At 31.0% G+C, this 19,920-nt stretch overlaps 1 long non-coding RNA gene across 2 annotated transcripts in view; it reads left to right on the forward strand.

Moving 5' to 3' along the window:
* Nucleotides 1–7,755, forward strand: part of LOC140625560 (uncharacterized) — a 191,706-nt gene extending 183,951 nt beyond the window's left edge. For both annotated transcript variants that reach the window (XR_012024913.1, XR_012024914.1), the window contains exon 5: nucleotides 6,700–7,755. This is a non-coding gene — a long non-coding RNA (uncharacterized lncRNA). The remainder of the gene's footprint in view (nucleotides 1–6,699) is intronic.
* The last annotated feature ends 12,165 nt before the right edge of the window (nucleotides 7,756–19,920 follow it).

Consider the following 19,920-nt stretch of genomic DNA (forward strand, 5'->3'; position numbering starts at 1 on the left):
ATTTCTTTGGGCAATTATTTCCATCATGGTGGTCATAAAATAATTAATTGATCAGTAATGTAGAGGGTGATATTAGACTACTAAATAGTGGTATGTCTCTCTTCCCTGAAGGAATGTGTGATTTATGTAGCTAGGAGAGCATTGTTTTTCATTACTGCAACTACTTCATGATCTGTAAATATTTGTGGAGGATAGAAAAGTTTATCTATATTAAATTTTTCTTGTTATTTTTTTAAATACAATTTTAGATTTATTACAGGTGAAAGATACCACGGGAGATTGATTCTTTTTTTTTTTTTAACCCTGAACAACTTGAAAAATCATCTCTATATAAATGTACATTGTTCCTTCTACACCCTCCACATAACATGAGTACTTGTCTATTTAAACTAATATTTAAGATTGTTGTCCTAATAGATAATTGTTCAACAAACTTCTAAACATATGCTCATATGGACTGAAAGACTGAAATTAACAAATTATACTTTTAAACAAAATTTATACCTGGTGTACATGTACATATTTATACTAGGGAGAATTATAATTCCTTTAGTTACTGGAGCTCTAACCCAAATGGACTCATGCTAAAAAATAATCCATAAAATTTAAAAACTTATCTCAATATACCATGGAAGAATAGAAGTTGATGTGACTGTTTTTAAGAAAAATTGGATTCAGAGCTTAAATGTGATTATCCCAATTATGTATTTCTGTTGTTTCCTCTTCCAGCTCATCTTTTCTTTTATTGGCCTTATATTTGATACTCCAAAAATTTCTTGTAAGACAAAAACAACATGAGCAATGAACAGAAACCAGATTCATGTTCTTTCAGTATCATAGCTCCAGAGTCCAGAGGGTCTTTCTCATTAATTTTAGAAGAAATTTTATTGGAAGCATTTGTTTGACATCTTTTGTCTTATTATTCCCACTACACAACTTTGTGGTGATTAGGAGAAACTGATGGTCTGTGGTCTGTTATTTGAAGAAATGGTAAAGGTAAATATTTTCCAAAAATAAGCATTATTCTGTATTAAAAATATAAACATACACACTTAAAAGACCTCACTAAGATTGAAGAATCCTATTTTTCTTATTTACATAGTGAGCTAGTATATACTCAAAAGGCTCTAAGAGAATTGAGGAAGAGCAATGTAGATATGGATTATAACTTGATGTATACTCAACTTTCACATTCATTCCCTATGCATACTTTCTAATGAAGTTCAAAAATTATCTTTTTAAATAATTATCTTTTAGAATGGGACCACAGAGGCCAATCAGCATATTAGCTCATAAGAGCAGCCCTTTAATCCATTTTTTTTTAATTCTAGAACTTTGGAACCAAAAAAGAATTTACAGATCTTTTAACTCAAATTAATTCAGTTACAAATGAGGTAATTGCTTCTTAGGTAGGTTAAATAGTTGTTCAAAGGTACACAAGAGATTTTAGTCATTTCCACAACTTACATTTATGCAGTTTCTTTATATAGGAAGCCACCATCAAGACTTGGAAGTACAAGAATTATACGATTTGTTGTAACAAGAAAATAATGCTGGTTTAGGGAAGCAGGTACAGTCTTCATCTCAATGTGTACATATTAGGCACAAACACAATAGTTTGTTGCTCTGTCAACTGTTGTCTTTCTGTCCACACAAGTGACTTTAAATTTGAATCTTTTGCCAGAGAAATCTGTCAAAAAAAAAAAAAAAAGCTAATCTATAACATGCAAGAAAAAACTCTCCAACTGATCAAAAAGCAGGATAAGAAATTATACAAATATTACAAGAATTAAAACCCCAAACAGATAAGGAGCCAAAAAGCAATGATGTATTTCAGAGATGTGTAGGATGATATCCCTGTTCTTTAAAACTTTTGTCCAACATCATGGTTTCCAAGAATAATCTTCTAGGTGACTAGTAACAAAGTAAATATTAAAACATTTTCTCATTGCTATACTGTTTCTCATTGTAACCCATCATGGAAATACTTAAGAGATAAAAACAAATGATAAAGCACAATTCGAATTATTTTCCTGACATATCTTAGAGTTTTATTAAAGTAATTGTCTTGTTTTAAAAGTAGTGCATTCACCTTTTCCTATAAATAATGTCATTTTTGTCTCCACCCTAAAGTAGCCATTAATCAGACATACATATGTTTCATGAATAACTCATGAAAGAGAAATATCAATTTTAAATGGAAATCATACTCATGAATTGAAAGTAATGTTATTATTACTAAAAATAAGGGCACTGATTTTATGTATACTGAAACTGAAATAATATTAAATGGCTCACAGATTATTTCATTCAATCATCACAATATCTTTTAAAGATTACATGGTTATTAGCACATAGAAAAGCAAAAGTTGAACAGGGTTGTTTAATTCAAGAACCCAATTATTATCTATTACACTATAACTCATATAAAAATAGGTTCTGCGAGAAAATAATCACTAAAATTCTCAAAAACAAAATAATAGATATATAAAAATTAAACTGACAAATATCTAAATAGAACATTCATGGTATATTTTACTCTTTGTAAATGCATAGAGGCAAATGCTTTAATTCATATATATTTGAATAAAAAGATATATCAAGTAAATTATAGCACAGTAAATCTTTGGAATGAAAAGAAAGTGAGAAATAAGCAAAAATGGATACTTATTATAATAGGCTTAGTGATTTATTTGAATAGGATTTAAGATATTAGATTGATAAAATTTACAATATTATAAAATGTATTACTATTTTCAACCTTATTTTATGTAAATAAATATATAATATAAAGAAATTTGGGAATTTGGGATTAAGTTTGTAATAACGTGCTGTAAATCCCCAAGATAATGAGTTTGTCATGGCAGAGGTTTCAGAAAACAGTAACTCAAAATTAGTTGAAAAGTTCAAGATTTACTGAGAGTAAAATATAGTTTTTAAATTCCTTCCACATTAAATTGATATCTTAAAATTAGAGTGAGATGGTTAGATTCCATGTAAAGTTAATATATATATCTTAAGAATATATTATGCATGTTACTTTTAAATACATAGAATAAAAGTTTATTTTTTGAATAAAACTTTAATTTTAGATACATATTACTTAATTTGTTTAAGAGAAAATAAATTTTTATTTTATTTTTTAGATACCCTAAAGGATATATTTACATGTAAACTCTAAAATATTGAGTGGTAATCTTTTTCATTTTCATGAGATATCATTTGTTCCCCATCCTCTGTCATATTTGTGTCAGTCATACATCAAAAGCCACCACTATTAGTTTTCTATGTATTTTCAGTCTATTTAAGACCTTTTAATTACAAATATATTTTTGATTATTGCTTTAATTTATTTAAAAATATATTTTTCATATGCCTATGTCAAAATATACACTTTGTATTTTATTATAAAAATGTACACATGCATATAAACATATAAAAATATATGTGTACATAAATGTTTATATATACATATATATGAAGTAAAAAATCACTGTATATATAATCATTGTCTTGGTTTGGCATAATTTATGCTATTTCTAATAGGTAATTGTGTTCATTTTTATATCTCATTATATGTATTTATGACTAACTTCCAGTGCCATCAGGGAAGAGTTGATATTTTAAGATAAGAGTCATTCAGGAATTTGCATCCATACTTAATAATAAAATGTTCCTGGAATTTTCCAAACTACATCTTTCTTTGCAGAACACACCTTTTGTTATTCATAGGCTCAAAAGGCCTACTACTAACTTGTCTCACAAAAACAGCCATATATAGACCTAAAATAACTTATCAAAATGCTGCCTAGACTATATTCTGTACATATGAATCCACTGTGAAAAAAAATAAATTTATAAAAGATACCTGAATGCATAATAAATAATCCTCATCTCTGCTTTCATTACTAAAAATGGAGCTCTAGGTAGGTGACAGAAAATATCCAAGAAAAGCATCCAAAATATAATAAGCATGCCAAGTTACACACACATTAAAAGATTTATAATTATGAATTCCAATTTTTTGAACCAAAGCAATGAAGTAGAATATGTAATTAGTACCATTAAGAGCATACAAAACTGAAAAACAACAGCAACAATAAACTAGGAGCTTTTTAAAAATGTTGGCACAAAAAAAAATGTTGGCATGACAGCCCTGGTGAAACTAAAAGAATAAAACTTTGCTTTCGTTATACTAGAACATCACAATTTCTAGGAGGAATAACCTAGAGAAATTTCTTAGGCTCAACAGAAGACATTGAGAACCATAATAAAATCATGAGACTCAAAGTTCAAACTACTTTCTACTTACCGATTCCTTTATCTGCATTCTGACTCATGAGATATTTAGTAACCAGGAATAACCCCAAAGAGCAATAGAAATGTTGGAGTGTCCACGGACGCACACTACAATAAATAAAACTTGACTCATTAGATTTAAAAAAATTTATATGGTGGCAGGCATATCGTTACACAAAACCATTGCATCAGGTACTTTTAAAGAAACCTTCAACTAATTGGAGTGACCAACCTCATCAGTTTCCTTTATTTTTCCATAAAGTGTTTCTCCAGTTTGTAAGCAGAGAAATAGAGAGCAAAAGAGTTCAGAATTATTTAGGGAGGGAATAGGTCGTGCATGCTACCGATTCTAAAGTCGGGTCACTATTATTTTCAATACTTGGCTATCTTGTTCCAGCATTTCTCAGGCTATATCTCTCTTAATATAATTTTAATTTTATATCTTCAACCGTCGCTTTCTTGTGACAGATTTCTAATTTTCGTTACAAATCCTTCTCATTCTTATGACTGCAGACACTAAATCACACCTAGGTTTTCAAATGACTCTTGAAGTTTAAAAAGCAGGGACGAGCTTTTGTTTCTTTTCCCCTAATCTCCAAAATTGAGATGGTTATACAATCTCATAGTCCATCCATGCATTGTCTCTGAAACCAATGCCCTGCCTTTAATTTCCACACTCCTGGTTTAGGGACTCAACATTTGTCAAAGTTCTAAAAGGCTGTCCAAGGAGACTCTTCTGTTTCAGTTTCCTCCATGATATGCAAGAAGCTGACCCATCTTCATTAAATCAGTTCTGCTTCCATTGCACTCTACTAACTGAGCTCCAGGGTGTACATTTCCTTTATATAATCATCAGTATATAGGTGACCTTCCCTAAGAGCGAACCTAGACCCACTTTGCCAAATGTCTTTCTTCCCACATCCTGAAAACACAGTCTGTATTTCACTCAACAATCCTGCAACTTACCTTGCACTTGCTATAGCCATGACTAAGCTGTTTTCCCACATGGAATTCTTATTTGAGGAGGTTGTATGTCTTCCAGTTCTCAACTAAATGTTATCTCAATGAAAGATGTCTTTCAAAGTCTGCTTCTTGAAATACTTGAAGACATAAGTCTTGCTCATTCTTTGAATTCTTATTTCCTTCTAGTTTTGTAAAGTAAGTACATGGCATGTCTTAAATACATGAATGTAGCAGGAGTTAATACGAACATCAGTTAACATCGGTTATTTGGTACCCAAATCATCAATTCAGGATGGAATGCAAATAGTTTTCTATTAATTCTTATTAAAGTTTAATTTTAATTGAGCAATCATTATTAAGCACAACTATTAACTAACAGATAATATTTCTAAATATTCTCCTATTTGTCCTTCTTTGTAAAATTGATCTTTTACAAAGATAATAAACGTAGTTTGTAAAAATGGTAAAAAATGACCTAATTTTTGTACTTCAATAATTGATTAACCATGATTATTATTTTAATGAGATTATCTAGATATTATTATACTGTGTACAAATGCACATTTAAAAGATAATTTAGCCTATAATGCTAATATTTTCCTTGATACAATATAGCTATTTTAATAGTACTTTGTATTACCCTGAACAAATTATCAGGGTAATTTGATTTTAAATGTAAATTGACATTTAAGATTACCTATATTTTTAGGTGATTTACATTTTTTAAAGTATTGTCATTATAAATATTGTAACCATGAATCTATAGTGCAAACTGAGACACTTTGGAAATATGAATGATGTACATTCCTATTCACTGTAATTATAAACAATATATATTTTTAAAGATTTACGTATTTTTTTCAGAGAGAGAGAAAGAGAAAGTACAAGCAGGGGGAGGCGCAGATGGAGAGGGAGAGGGAGAAAATCTCAAGCAGACTCTGCTGAGCATGGGTCCCACACAATGCTCGATCCCAGATCCCTGAGGTCATGACCTGAGTAAAAATCAAGAGTCTGATGCTTAACTGACTGAGCCACCCAGGTGCCCTTCTAATCATAAATAATATTATAATGAACAACATTGCCAACATTTTTTAGGTAAACTACACTATTTTTATTGTGGCTTCTTAAAGTTTGAATTGTTTATCAGGGTATAAATAGTTTTTTAAGTCTTCACACTGTTCTCCTTAGCAGAGTTGCCAGCAATAAAAGGAGTTAATATTCCCTGTAGTCTCAAAAAGCTGGGAGTCGTTTTCTAAGCCCTAAGTTTAAATAAGGAATCATGTCACAATGTTGATTTGACTTTTCTTTCTTTGCACTGTGGTGAGATAGAACACTCTTTCATGTATTGTTTTGGCTACTAATATTTCTTCTTTAAGTTTCTAAAAGCTTAAGAAAGTCACAGTTAATTTTTTTTATTTTATTTTGTTTTGCTTTAAGGTTGAGTTTTGCCTGCATGAACATTGAAGACGACGACAGAGAACTCTGTTAAAGTTATCACAGGCTAATGTGATCTGAGATTTATTTTCAACGTTGCCTGAGGGCAGAAATATGAAAAAATATTCAAGTACTTGAAAATATAACATTTAGTAATGATAATATGATAATTAAAGATAAGATATTTGAGGGTAGATAATAGGAAATTTATTTTTAATTTATCGATATATGTTTAAATGAAAAAGAATACATGTATTAGGAAAAGTTTTTCATTACCTATATCACATTTGATCAGGTTGATTTATTTAATATTTTATACGTCAGCCCATAAAGCTAAGATACATTTTACATCAGGCTGGAGTGGCTGCGTTTGAAAAGAACACCAGTTAATTTATCTTATAACTTGTTCTCTATTTTATTTTTTGTTAAGAACATGAGTCAGAAAGTCATCTGCCTTCTGAAACTCAAGAATAAAACACAAAATGCCAATTTTGTGAATATGAATGAGTACCAAGCTGTCTCTAAAGGACAACTGAACTATTATCAGTTTTTTTGTAGATAGTTCGAAATGAATAGATTGTTCTCTGACAAAAGAATCATTTCAATCAGAAAAAAAAAAAGAGCTGAGTTATTGATAGGAATATCTGTTGAAATACAATCAAATTGAGAAAGAAATTCATTATAGTTTCTCATTATATCAGTGCCGGCTAAATTATAGTCAAAGTCAAAGGTGGTTAATTTAGTTAAAATTAGATTTTTTAATGTTTACTTTCTTCTAGTATTTGAGCTAAATATTATCTTGGAAGACTAACAATCTATGTCAAATAGTCTTTCCCCCTATAATTAGATTAATATTGATTTGCTACAGTCAGATCAAGTGAAATAGTCATAACAGCTTTTTTTAAATGCAACTGAATTACTGTGAAAATTATTGATAACTACTAATCACTTAGGAACAGAGATCTAGATAAATGTCAAGTTAACTACATAATTCTTCTATTTGAATATGCAATAAAAGGTAACTTAATGTGTTTTAAATTAAACTATCTTAATTATGTATATTTGTGTCCTGCAGCCTTTGCAAAAATGCGAAGAAGAGGAAAATATAAATATTCTCAAATTGTTTATGGTTAGAAAATGTTGTTCCAAATATTCTGAGAGATAATGGAGAAAGTATAGCCATGAGACATCACATTTTGTTCAGCACTACATTTGCTATAAAATATCTTGCTGTCATGGACAGAAAAACTGAATTTGGCATTCAAGGCTGTAGCTTTATCAGAGGTAATCAATCTGTTAATTAAAACATGATTCTCAAAATTCAATTGAACATAGTCGACACGATCATGTTAAATACACACATCGCTTCTGAGTTCATATTGCAGTGAGTCTGTTTTTAGTCTTCCCGTGCCAAACTGTTACCACTTATTCTGCTCTAAATTCAGTAACTTAAAGATTAAGTTGCTGTTTACTTTAATTATTCTGCAGAAAGCTTTTAGAAATATCCTATTTTATTTTGGACATATGGATGTCTCTTTTTTTTAATTTTTATTTTTATTTTTATTTTTTTGGATGTCTCTTTCATCTTTCTAGTATTATCTGTAAATCTACTTAGAAAATCTTTCTTTTATCCTCAGTATATGTTTCAGAATACGATGACCTTAATTATATTCATATCATTATTTAGTTAAAATGAAAAACAATTATATAGATCATCTGTTGGTCACTCAGCTATTTGCGTATTATGCATAATCTCAAACATTTAAATGGAATCTTAAGTTTCTTAATACAACAAAGGCTAAAGACATACAGAGGATCTTTGATTCATAAACTTTTATTACTTTGAAAATATTTTGGATAAATTTTGATAGATAATATACATTGACGTCAATGAAGGTGATATAAACCTAGAAGTAAAATATTTTTGGTGATTAAAATATTGAGATATATGCATGCCATATGAGTTTTCTGATTATTTGATATTCATCCTCATTGAAATAATGAGTTTTAAACTTCCAACAAAAAACTAAGCCAGCCAGAACATGTTATTTTAAATTAAATATTAGAATGTCATATTTTGCCCATGGTTTGTTGCACTAATGAATTAGGGTTTATTCATTCATCTATTTATTCACTACATTGTGCTGACCTTCTGATGTGGTCTAGGCTCTTTTTAAGTATCGGGGGACACATGCAGTGGACAAACAGAAAGATCGTATCTGTTCTCATGGAATTTCATTGCTGAGTGATATGTCATGGTAAGAAAAAAAAATCTCAATTACATCAACAGCAGCAAAGAAGCTACTTCTCAATTAGTTAAGAGTCTCTCTGCTGATTAATGACCATTAATAACAAGAATGAAAAAGAATTTTCTGTAGGTCACTTTCCTCATTGATTTTGGATATTTTTCTCATTTCTTGGTTCCACTGTGTTGAACGAGGAGCTTGATGATCTTTGCACTTACCAACGAGGACTGGCAGAGAGAAGGGATTGGTGGAAGATTGGGAGGTGGAGGAAGGGAAAATCAAGAGTATGGTCTCTAACATAGCAGTTTCTCTATTTTCTGTGGTTCTGGTTGCCAGTGGAGAACATATTTTACATTTCTAGCTTTCTTGAAGCAGTGTTTTATATGGCTGTGGTCCCACAGTACCAGGAAGGCACAGGCTTTTGGATTATGTCCACCTCCTTCTCTCATTATTTCTTCAGTCCAGTGTGATTGAGAGCTGTTTCCTTGTTGACAATATAGGAGTATCCTAACTGTGCTTCACCTGTTCCATCCCACATTATCAATTTCTTGTATTGATGCTCTCATTTTAAAGTCCTAGGGTTGTTTCATGTTTTTGACTAAATCAAAATTTATTTTAGTTAAAATACTAATGCTTATGAAAATATAGAGAGCAAAAGTGATTTTGTACTTTGTCCAAAATTATCAAAAGAACCTGATAATTTTTCACTAGCTATTTATTTTTAGGACTTTCAAAATAATAATTGTCTTACAGCATGCTTGAGGATATCTCAACTAATTTTCATAAGAAATTAAAGCTAAAATCTACATTTAGAAGAGAAATCTTAAGCAATACTTGTCTTAGAGATTCAATATTCTGCTTTATTTTGCTTTAAATGTTACAGGAGGGATGCCTGGGTGGCTCAGTGGTTGAGCATCTGCCTTTGGTCCAGGGCATGACCCCGGGGTCCAGGGTTGAGTCCCACATCGGGATCCCTGCAGGGAGTCTGCTTCTCCCTCTGCCTGTCTCTACCTCTCTCTCTGTGTCTCTCATGAATAAATAAACAAAATCTTTAAAAAATAAAAGGTTAGAAGAATTTATTTCTTATTTCTTTTGAAATGCTTTGGATTATAGTAAAAGTTACTAAGCTTGCCCCCACAGAATGCTAATTGCATTAAAATAAGTCTGTGTAAATAAGTTAGTAAAATTTTTATTAAATGGATCTTATGGTGGAAATCCTAAGAACTTCCTCCAGATAAGAGGTACTGTTTTATACAATGTAAAAGTACAATGAAAAACTTAAAAAAAAAATAAAAGAAAAACTTAAAGCATGAGGACATATTAGAAGCCAAACTATCTTCCAATTATAATTTCATGTTGCAAATTCTATCTGGATCTTCATATTCATTTTGTATACTTCTGTAAGCTAGTATATTTTTCTCTTTGTGACAAAGAGCATAAAGGAAAAGATGAATTGGGTAATAGAAAAGTGGCTCCAAGATAAGTTGTATTTTACATGGCTCATGCTCTGTACTGGTCATTTTAAATTTACAAATAGGAAATGGCAATTGATATGAGTACTTTTATTTTGTGTAGTACTACTAATGCTTTTTTTTTTTTGGCCTTGTAGAACTAAACTACTCTCTATTGCAGCATTAACATAGATTCTAAACATATATTTTTATTAATTAGCTATAAATTAAAATATTAGACCAATAAGAATATAGAATTTTGAAAATAAATGTTATATTCATCAAAGTGTGACAAGAAAGAAAGGGGTGTAATCAGGATGAAGGATCATTGTTTTCAAACAGAAAATAGGTTGTTATTTTTTCAGTTAACCTATAGCATTCAACATTTGCTGAACAATGCATGACTGGTAGGAATGCAAAATGAAGGGTACTTTGGCAACATCTAGCAACATTGCATAATTGTATTTTTTATTAGAGTCATTTCTAAAAATCAATTTTAAAAGCACTTTTAAAATATATTTGTCCACATCAGGATTCATATCTGGAGATGATTTTTATTGTCATGACTTGGGGTTCCCGCTGACACACAGTTTTGCAGAGGCCAAGGATGCTGTTAGTTACCTTACAATGAATAGGAAAGCTCTCCAAATAAATTATTATTCAGCCCCAAGTGTCAGTAGTGACAAGGTTGAGAACTCTTTGCTATGATATCAACACCAGGATAAAATTTTAAATGAAAATTTTGATGAAGGAGAATAATGTGAATTCTATCATAGAAACACATATACACTCTTTTTTTTTTTTTTTTCCCCAAGCTAAACTGTAACCAGCTTTAATTAAAGAAACTTTTCATGAACATTCATGGTATTTCAGGCAGGACATGAACAATAGTTAACAGCATAAACTTTTAAATTAAAATATTGAAGGGCAATTTATAAATTAAAAAAAAAAGGTTGAATTGGAGAGTCAGAATAGAAAGGAGATAATAGGATAAAACTAGAGATCTCTGAATAGTTCTCTATCTAATTTAAATATAAAGAGTGCAATCCCCCAGAAATAAAATGAAAATCAAAAATTAAGGGGTTGTATGATACACTAGATTTTGCTTACCAGAAATAATTTATCTAGAGAGTTTCTGATAGATTAAGAGAAAATAGAAAAATACTGGGTACCATGATCAAGGAGTGTGTTATTATTTTTAAATATTGTTTCCTTGAAGACTGAATCCAAGTGAAGAACATAAAGAAACAGAAATTGCTACTATAAAGAGAAATGGGAAATTTGATAGAACTAGGGTTCAGAGTATAGGGAGAGAACAGAATAGAGAAAGATGATAACTTCATAAAGAAGGAAGAGTTGGTATTCTTTCCCCATGTTACAGTGGAGATCTAAAGAATGAAAACACAGGGACATTTTGAGAAGAGGCTGGCAATTGAATAATCATCCTTATCATAGAAACCTGATTTTTTTTTTAGACAATTTATTGAAAGTGAAGAGATTAGGATTAGATTAAGAATTTGAGAAATGTAATTGTATGGGAACTCTGGATCCAGGTATATTTTATAAGTCAATTAGAAAAAAAAAGAGTGAAAATAATTTGTTAGGTTCTGAGGATGTTTGAAATAAACCCTAAGGAAATCTGAATTGTGTTATGATGTATCTCTGGCAGCCAATATAGAGCATCCACTAAAACTATGTAAAAGACAAAGATGGAAGTAAGAATACATTAAATCACCTTGATTTTTTACACTATTCTGATTATGTTTTTAATATCAACTCTCCAACCTTTCTTCTGTTTAGAAAATAGTTTACCCAATCTATACTTATATGGATATATATGAAGCAGAAATTGAAGCATATGAGCATATCAAATGTGTTTAAATCTAGTATATTTATATAGTGATCATGAAATAATATATATATTATATATATAATATATAGTGACAAATCTAGGCAGTCTAGGTGACAAAAATGAGCATGTGTTGTAGTATTTACACGAGTATTGCTTTTAAATAGTGAAGTTACAGGGGTTCATGGTGACTCCTCCCTGTTTTTTGAATTCACCTCATCTGCTAAGATGCAAATTAATAAGAATAATTGAGCATTTGGAAATTTTCCCAGAAAGTTATTTTACCAAACATGTTCAATTCAAACTTAATTAAGTTGTTTTGGTTGTTGTTGTTCATCAGTTTGATAATGAGGATACTTGCATAAAAAAATGCTGAATTAAAAGTTGTAATTTTGCCACTAGATCACTAGATGGTATACAGTTTCTTTAAGGAAATTTGAATTAGAGAATGTGCACAACAATGACTTCATATCCAATAGCTAACTTTATTCATTTAATGATATTCATGTCCCTCAGAATTAATATATTACTTACCACAGAATATTTTTAACAAAGATTATAAAATCATCTTCCTATTGTTATATAGTAAAATTATGGCTTTCCAGACTATTGGTTAAGTATAAAGACTTTTTTTTTAATAATCTGTAGTATATTAACAGGTCTATCTTGGTATATAATTCATAAAAATTTTATATGCTAAGATATTTATAAAAACATAAATTTTACATTTACCAGTTCTTCAAATACTGCAGAATATTATTAGGCTAATATTGAAAACTAATATCCAATCTGATATTGTACCTTTAATAATAGTCATCTTCCAGTCTAAATATTCCAGATTATCATAATAAAATCCTAGACCATTCCACACTTATTAACTGCACTTTATTGATTAATATTTTAAGTCCACTAAAATACTAAGGAAATCAGACAATTAATAATATCTGGGCTATCAAAAACAAAAATTTGTTTAACTGCTTAACTAAATAGGTATGAAATGTGTGAAATACACTGGAAACATTATGTGAGTAAACATGAAGTGAAATAGCTCGGCTTTAATTGCAAGGAATTTTCCAAAATCTCTTTATAGAGGCTGAACCCTTCTGTTCTTAACTGAATACCTACTGCACAGATGTGAGCCATTTATGTAGATATATTTTAATGTAATATTGTAGAAAATGCCTTTGCTATGCAGAAAAACATGATTTGGAATTTAATGTTTAGGAAAAGATAAAAAAATTTTAAATTCCAGGACTAACTTGAAAGTACTTGATTTTAAAAGAACATCTGATGTAGGTTTAATTCCTAAAATGGATTTGGTTTTGTTTCTCATTAATTAACAAAATCTTGTGCAGACTTCTGATTTCAGCCAAGATGGAGTGGCCAGATTCTTTCCAGTTCCTGTCTCACAGGTAACAAAGGGAAGACTAAAATTGGAGGAATTATCCTCCTCATTAAGACTTATTATATAGCTGTAGCCATCAAGAGTATGGTATTCTTAGAGGGATTAACATATTGATCAACAGAACTCAGAAATAGATGCATACAATATGCCTGGCCGATTACTCACAAAGGTGCAAACGGTACGTGATGTATATTGGGTAGCCTTCTCAATAAATTGTGCAAAAGCAATCCATCACCCAAAGGCAAATGACTGATTGAACTAAAAGAACTACCTGGATCTCACCCTTACACATGGAACCATAGATAATGGATTTATATGTGAAGCATAATGCTATACATTTTTTAGAAAAAAATACAAGAAAATCTGTGGGATCAAGGGATAGGCAGAAGTTTTTACTTTATTCCAAAAACACTATCCTTAAAAGAAAAAAAATCAACAAATCAGACCTTATCAAAATTAAGAAATTGTTGGCCTGCAGAGTTGACCCTGTTAAAAGACCAAAAGATAGGCTCCAAAGTGGAAGAGAATATAGATTATATAGATTAAAACCAAACAGTAAAGATCATTCCAATTAGGAAATTAACAAAATACATAAAGAAACATTATACCCAAAACAGTTTATAGATAGCAAATAAACACATGAAAGATGCTCACCATCATTAATTATTAAAGGAAGGCAAATTAAAACCATTGTGAGATATTGCTACAGGAGCCTCTCATGATGGCTGAAAATGTAAAAATAAAATCGACGACAATGCTTTGAGGATGTGGAAAAACTGGATCACTCTTAAGTTGCTGGTGGAAATGCAAAATATTGCAGCCACCTGGGAAAAGAATATGACAGTTTCTTACAAAACTAACCATGCATTTATTTTATAACTAAGTAATTGCACTCTTGGACATTTATTCTAAGGAAATAAAACTTATGTTCACACAAAATAAATATAGATGTTCATAGAAGCTTTAATCATAATAGCTAAAAATGAGAAAAAGTCTAAATGCCCTATAATGGCGGAATGTGTAATCTCTCATACATTCCTACCATGAGATACTATGCACAAAGACTATTGATACAAGCAACGATTTGGATAAATATGCCGAATGACGAAAGAATCTCCAAAGGTTTCTTGTATATGATTAGATTCACATACTGTTCTTAAAATGACAGGTTTACAAAAATGAAGAAATTAGTGATCGTCAGGGCACAGGGAGGGAGGGCATGAGAGATGTGACTGTGACCATGGAAGGGTAGCAAAATGGACCATCGTAATGGAACCACTCTGCCTCTGGACAATATCGGTGGTCACACAAATCCCTGTGTGTTAAAACTACACACAGCCAAATACCCACGTATGCATTGTAAAACTGATGAAATCTGAATAAGGTGGTGGATTGCATTAATGTCAAGTTCTTGGTTGTGCTGTCTTCCTATACTTATGTAAGATATTTACACTGGGGGATATTGTGTGAGGAATATATGGAATCTTTCTTGCATTCCCATTTCTTATAAAACAACGTAAATCTACAGTCGCTGTTAAACAAAAATGAGAAGAAAAACAAAAACTTGTACTTTGTTATACATTCATTTATTTTTTTTTAATTTTAATTCCATTTTAGTTAAAATATAGTGTTATATTAATGTCAGGTGTACAATTAAGGTGACTTAACAATTCCATGTATTCCTTAGTGCTCATCAAGATAAGTGTATTCTTCACATGAATGCTATGTAGAGAAGAAGAAAATAATTAGCACAGTTTCTATACCAAAAAGAGAAAGAGGTTGGCTTAAATCACTGGTGTGTTCATAAATGTTTAACAACTAGCTGGGGCGGGGGATATCTGGGAAAGGTGTCTGATTATGAAGCGTTTGCTGATTTTCCTGCTGCAGAAACTCTCCTCATGGCCAATGGCTAGCTACCTCTCTGAATGCTGAGGTGGGAAGAGGTATGAACAATGGATTCTCACAAGATTACACAAGCCAGCTCCAGCTCACCCATGAATCAGAGCTGCTCTTTTAACCCTGTACCCTTAGTTTGGACAGGTATACTTTTCTTGTCTAATTCAGCAACCTAAATCCTACTTCTCTGTATCTGCCAACTCCAGTCTTATCCAGCTCATGAAAGGGGAAAAAAAAAATACTGTATTTAGTCTATTGGCTTATTTTCTTCTATCTTGGGCATAGGGAAAGTGAATATATGCCGGCAATATTTTAATCATGTCACATGACTTTAACTTATTACCATTAAATGAAACCAGATTATCTCTCTCTATCATGTGTATTGGTATGCGTGCATACATGTACATATATGTGCCTGAACATGCACGTATGACTGTATGACAGGGAAAGATCTCTGAGTACATTTCTTTGGAATCAGAATATGTACTTGGGGACTATGACCAAAATACTTCCAACATTATTCACTTCAAATCACTGGGTGGTACACTTAAAATTAGCTCATCAGGTTCTTTTGCAGACTTCTCTCGAATTTTTGTTTTCTAGTACCAGGTAATTATTTGATAAGAACTATGAAGTCTCTAATAAATATTTAGTAAACTAATAATAATGCTTTTTACGATGAATTATTGCCACTCATTAGCAGTAATTTTCTGTTAATTTGAAATTTAATTCAACTTGTGGTTGAGTTTTTTTTTTTTGCCCTGAAAAAATATTTCCAAACATCTTGTTAATTTTCCACCTGATTTCTTTGAGGAAAATAAAGTGAATACCATTGTTTCTAGTGCTCTCCAAACCATTTTGCTCTCTGCAAATGGGTGGTTTAATTATTCCGTCACCGAGGACTTTTTGTTTCCTGTGTAAATAGAGTGAAAGAGTGAAAAGTTTGGAAAATTATATTTTGTTTTAAATTCTTTAATACTGGAGGAAAAAAAATGTGTTAACCAGCTGTTGTTAGTTGTTTAACCACAATCTTTTTCTAAGTAATTCTTACAGTCTGGACATTCCTGTGGTTCCTAGGATGATGGAGACCTCACCATATGATGAATTCTTGCTTTATTTGTTTTTAAATACGTCTGAGCCCAGTTGGAAATAAATTTGGATGGCTCACATATAAATGATTTAGAGAGTCAAGCAAAGATTTCTATTTCATTTTCTTTTTTATTCCACACTTAATTTTCAACAGGAGGCTAATTAAATATATTTTGTTTATAAAGAAACGGATTGCTCTAGGATTCCAAAAGCATCAGTGAAAACAAGGCATCAGCATTTTCCATTCATCAATCTTAGTGTAGTAATTTAAATTTTACCTCTTTCTAAATAGGTCTATAAAAGTTTGGTACCTATTAAGTTGTCTTCTTTTAAAATGATTGCCACAGGTTATATAAAAGAAATAAAACCAATGGAACATTTATTTAAATTGAACATAATCTTCCCAGCTAAATAATTAGCACCTTGTTTTGAGATTTTATTTCAGACTTAACTTCTCAAGCAGAGAATGACTACTACTTTTATGACATTTTGAAAATGATGAATAGTTGTAGGCATTTGTGTACAAAAATAAAATTTTGCATCAAGGGGACATAATGCATTTTTTATTTCAACCAAGGAAACCTTTTGGAGTAGGAACACTGTTCTAGCCTTCTAAATCAACCATAATTTTGCTGTCAACATTGTGTATGATTCAGAGGGAAAGAAAATAAAGTAAAAAGCTTAAATGTGACAAAATATTAACAAATTGTTAATCTAGGTAAAGAATTCTTGGAGATCCATTATACTATATTTGCAACTTCCCTAAGTTTCATTTTTTCAAAGTGCAGTTCCCTCCAAAATGGAACAGAAAAAATGACAACATGTTCCGGCTGTGTGTTTGGCCGTAGCTCTCGCCTTTTGGGATGATGTGTGGATAGTAGGTTAAAGTCAGGCATAAAGGGCATGGGCAATGCCACACACATGTGGGCTTACATAGCTGATCCAGCAGTTTATTGAGATATTTCAGAGGGATTTCTGAGTCAGAACATTTACATTGTTTATCACGTTAAAATGTATAATAAATTTGCGGAAAAATAGGGAATTGACAAGAACAAATGAATCCAGGCAAACCTAGTTGCGTGGTAAGTAGATCAATGAGAACTGGGCTCCTTGCAGACTAAGCTGGAGGATGTCGGGGCGCTCCAGAGCTCTGACCTTCAGTCATTACACTCTTTTGTGCCCAGTTGCAATTTTGTTACATGGAGATATCTTCTTAAAGGCAAGAGGCATTAACTTCTCTAAATATCAATTCCACATCAGTTAAATACGAATGATGATATTTAATTAAATACATTCCCTGAGGATTTAAAAAAAGTATTTGTGCCCAGGACCTACCAGAATCTGTGACCTCCTAGGAGGGCACAGGTTACATTGAGGTAATCTCTGCATCTCAACATTGCTTATGGGAAACCCCCAGTGAGATGTGAGTGTTCCTCAATCCCTCAAATATAAGATAGTTTCAAAAGGGTATTTTATATTTTGGCATCCGAACTATTGTTTCATGTTGTCTAAGTTTGTATTTCTTATTATAGTTCTTGGAAAAGTTCAGAAGCAAAATCATGGAATTTAAAAATAAGTCAAAATGTTTATGGAAGATTTGGAGGAAATCATCATGTTTTTAACATTTATATAACTATTTTCAATATGAGATGATAGACAAATGATCTACCAACATATGCTCAAGGACTTACATTTTTATATCACTTTTTAAAAATACTTTGCATATTCATACTCAGATATTAATATATATTGCATATATTAACTCGTCTATTGGGTTTATTGCACAAAACTTGTCATATTGGAAAATAAAAAGTAATTACTACTAATAATATATATTCTGTAAAGGAAACAGGATTTATTTTTAATCAATATCTTATTGTTTCCTTAATTTGGTTGCTGTATAAATTATATTTTACTGAAAATAGTATATTTGCCAAATTTTTCTACATTACTTTCTCTCTCTAGTCATTGTCACTGTTACTGGATTTACCACAATTTAAGAGTCTCCAGTTTGAGATATTCCTCCAACCATCTCTCCTACATCAGGATAACTAGGAAAAGAAGACAGTAGAAAAATAAAAGTTTAATAACATTCTATCATTTAATAATTGTACTTATTTTCTGACAAATTTGTTGTGAATAGAAAATGAATAGAATCATTTAAAATAAGTGAGCTTAAATCTAACTCTTTAAGCCTCTATGTGAGTATATTATTCACATGATTTAAGAGACTAATGGTTGACTCCCTATGTGAGGACACTTGGGCACATTGATTTTCTTATATGAAAACTATACCCAAATATATATATACTGAAAAATCTGTATGCAGAATAAATTAGGTTTAGTTTCTGTCTCTACTGGTGGATTGGGACACATACCTGATTAAAAGGCGAATTTTCCCAGGATGTTGTAGAGTTGAACAATTGTACAAAATCTGACAAAAATAAGAAAGAACAAAATTCATATTTTAATTGGTCATGCAATTTATCTAACCAGATATTTGCTTAAGTTGTTGGGTTAATTGTAGCAAACTGACAGTATAAGCAGTATTACAATATCCCTTAACTTACTTTAAAATATGTAAGTTAAAGTTAGTTTTGCTTAAGAAAATTAGACTATGAGGGACACCTGGGTGGTTCAGTGGTTGAGCATCTGTCTTCAGCTCAGGGCATGATCCGGTCCTGGGATCGAGTCCCAAATCTGGCTCCCCTGCAGGAAGCCTGCTTCTCCCTCAGCCAATGTCTCAGCCTCTGTGTGTGTGTGTGTGTGTGTGTGTGTGTGTGTGTGTGTGTGAATGCATTAATAAAATCAAGAACGGAATTTGGACTATGAAAGTATTACAATGGACAATCATGGAAGGTAAATATATTGTGTAGCAAAATTTATTTAGGGTCATTTTATCTGAATTTTATCTATACATTTAAAATAATTAGGGGATCTTATTCTGAAACTGTTAACATTTTGTGAATGGCAACACAACTTTAAAATAAGTAAAATAAAGTATGATCCCTAAAGTATTTAAAATAAGTAATATAAGTATGATCCCTGAAGTCTTTATAAAAGTTTTGTTGTTCATTATAAATCTTGAATAGACTTCAAATAAGAAAATAGAAAAAATATAATCTTACAGAATATTGTAGTTTATAATATAAAAATTCCTTCAGCATATATTTCAGCAGGACATTTTGAGACATTATAGAGTATGGCTAACTGAAATAATGAGAGGAATATCAATTTATTGAAGAGTTTTAATATTTTGGGTTTTTCATGACTTCCTTTTTGTAAGCA

Source organism: Canis lupus, chromosome 36 (assembly GCF_048164855.1).
Source record: "Canis lupus baileyi chromosome 36, mCanLup2.hap1, whole genome shotgun sequence".
Classification (NCBI taxonomy): domain Eukaryota; kingdom Metazoa; phylum Chordata; class Mammalia; order Carnivora; family Canidae; genus Canis; species Canis lupus.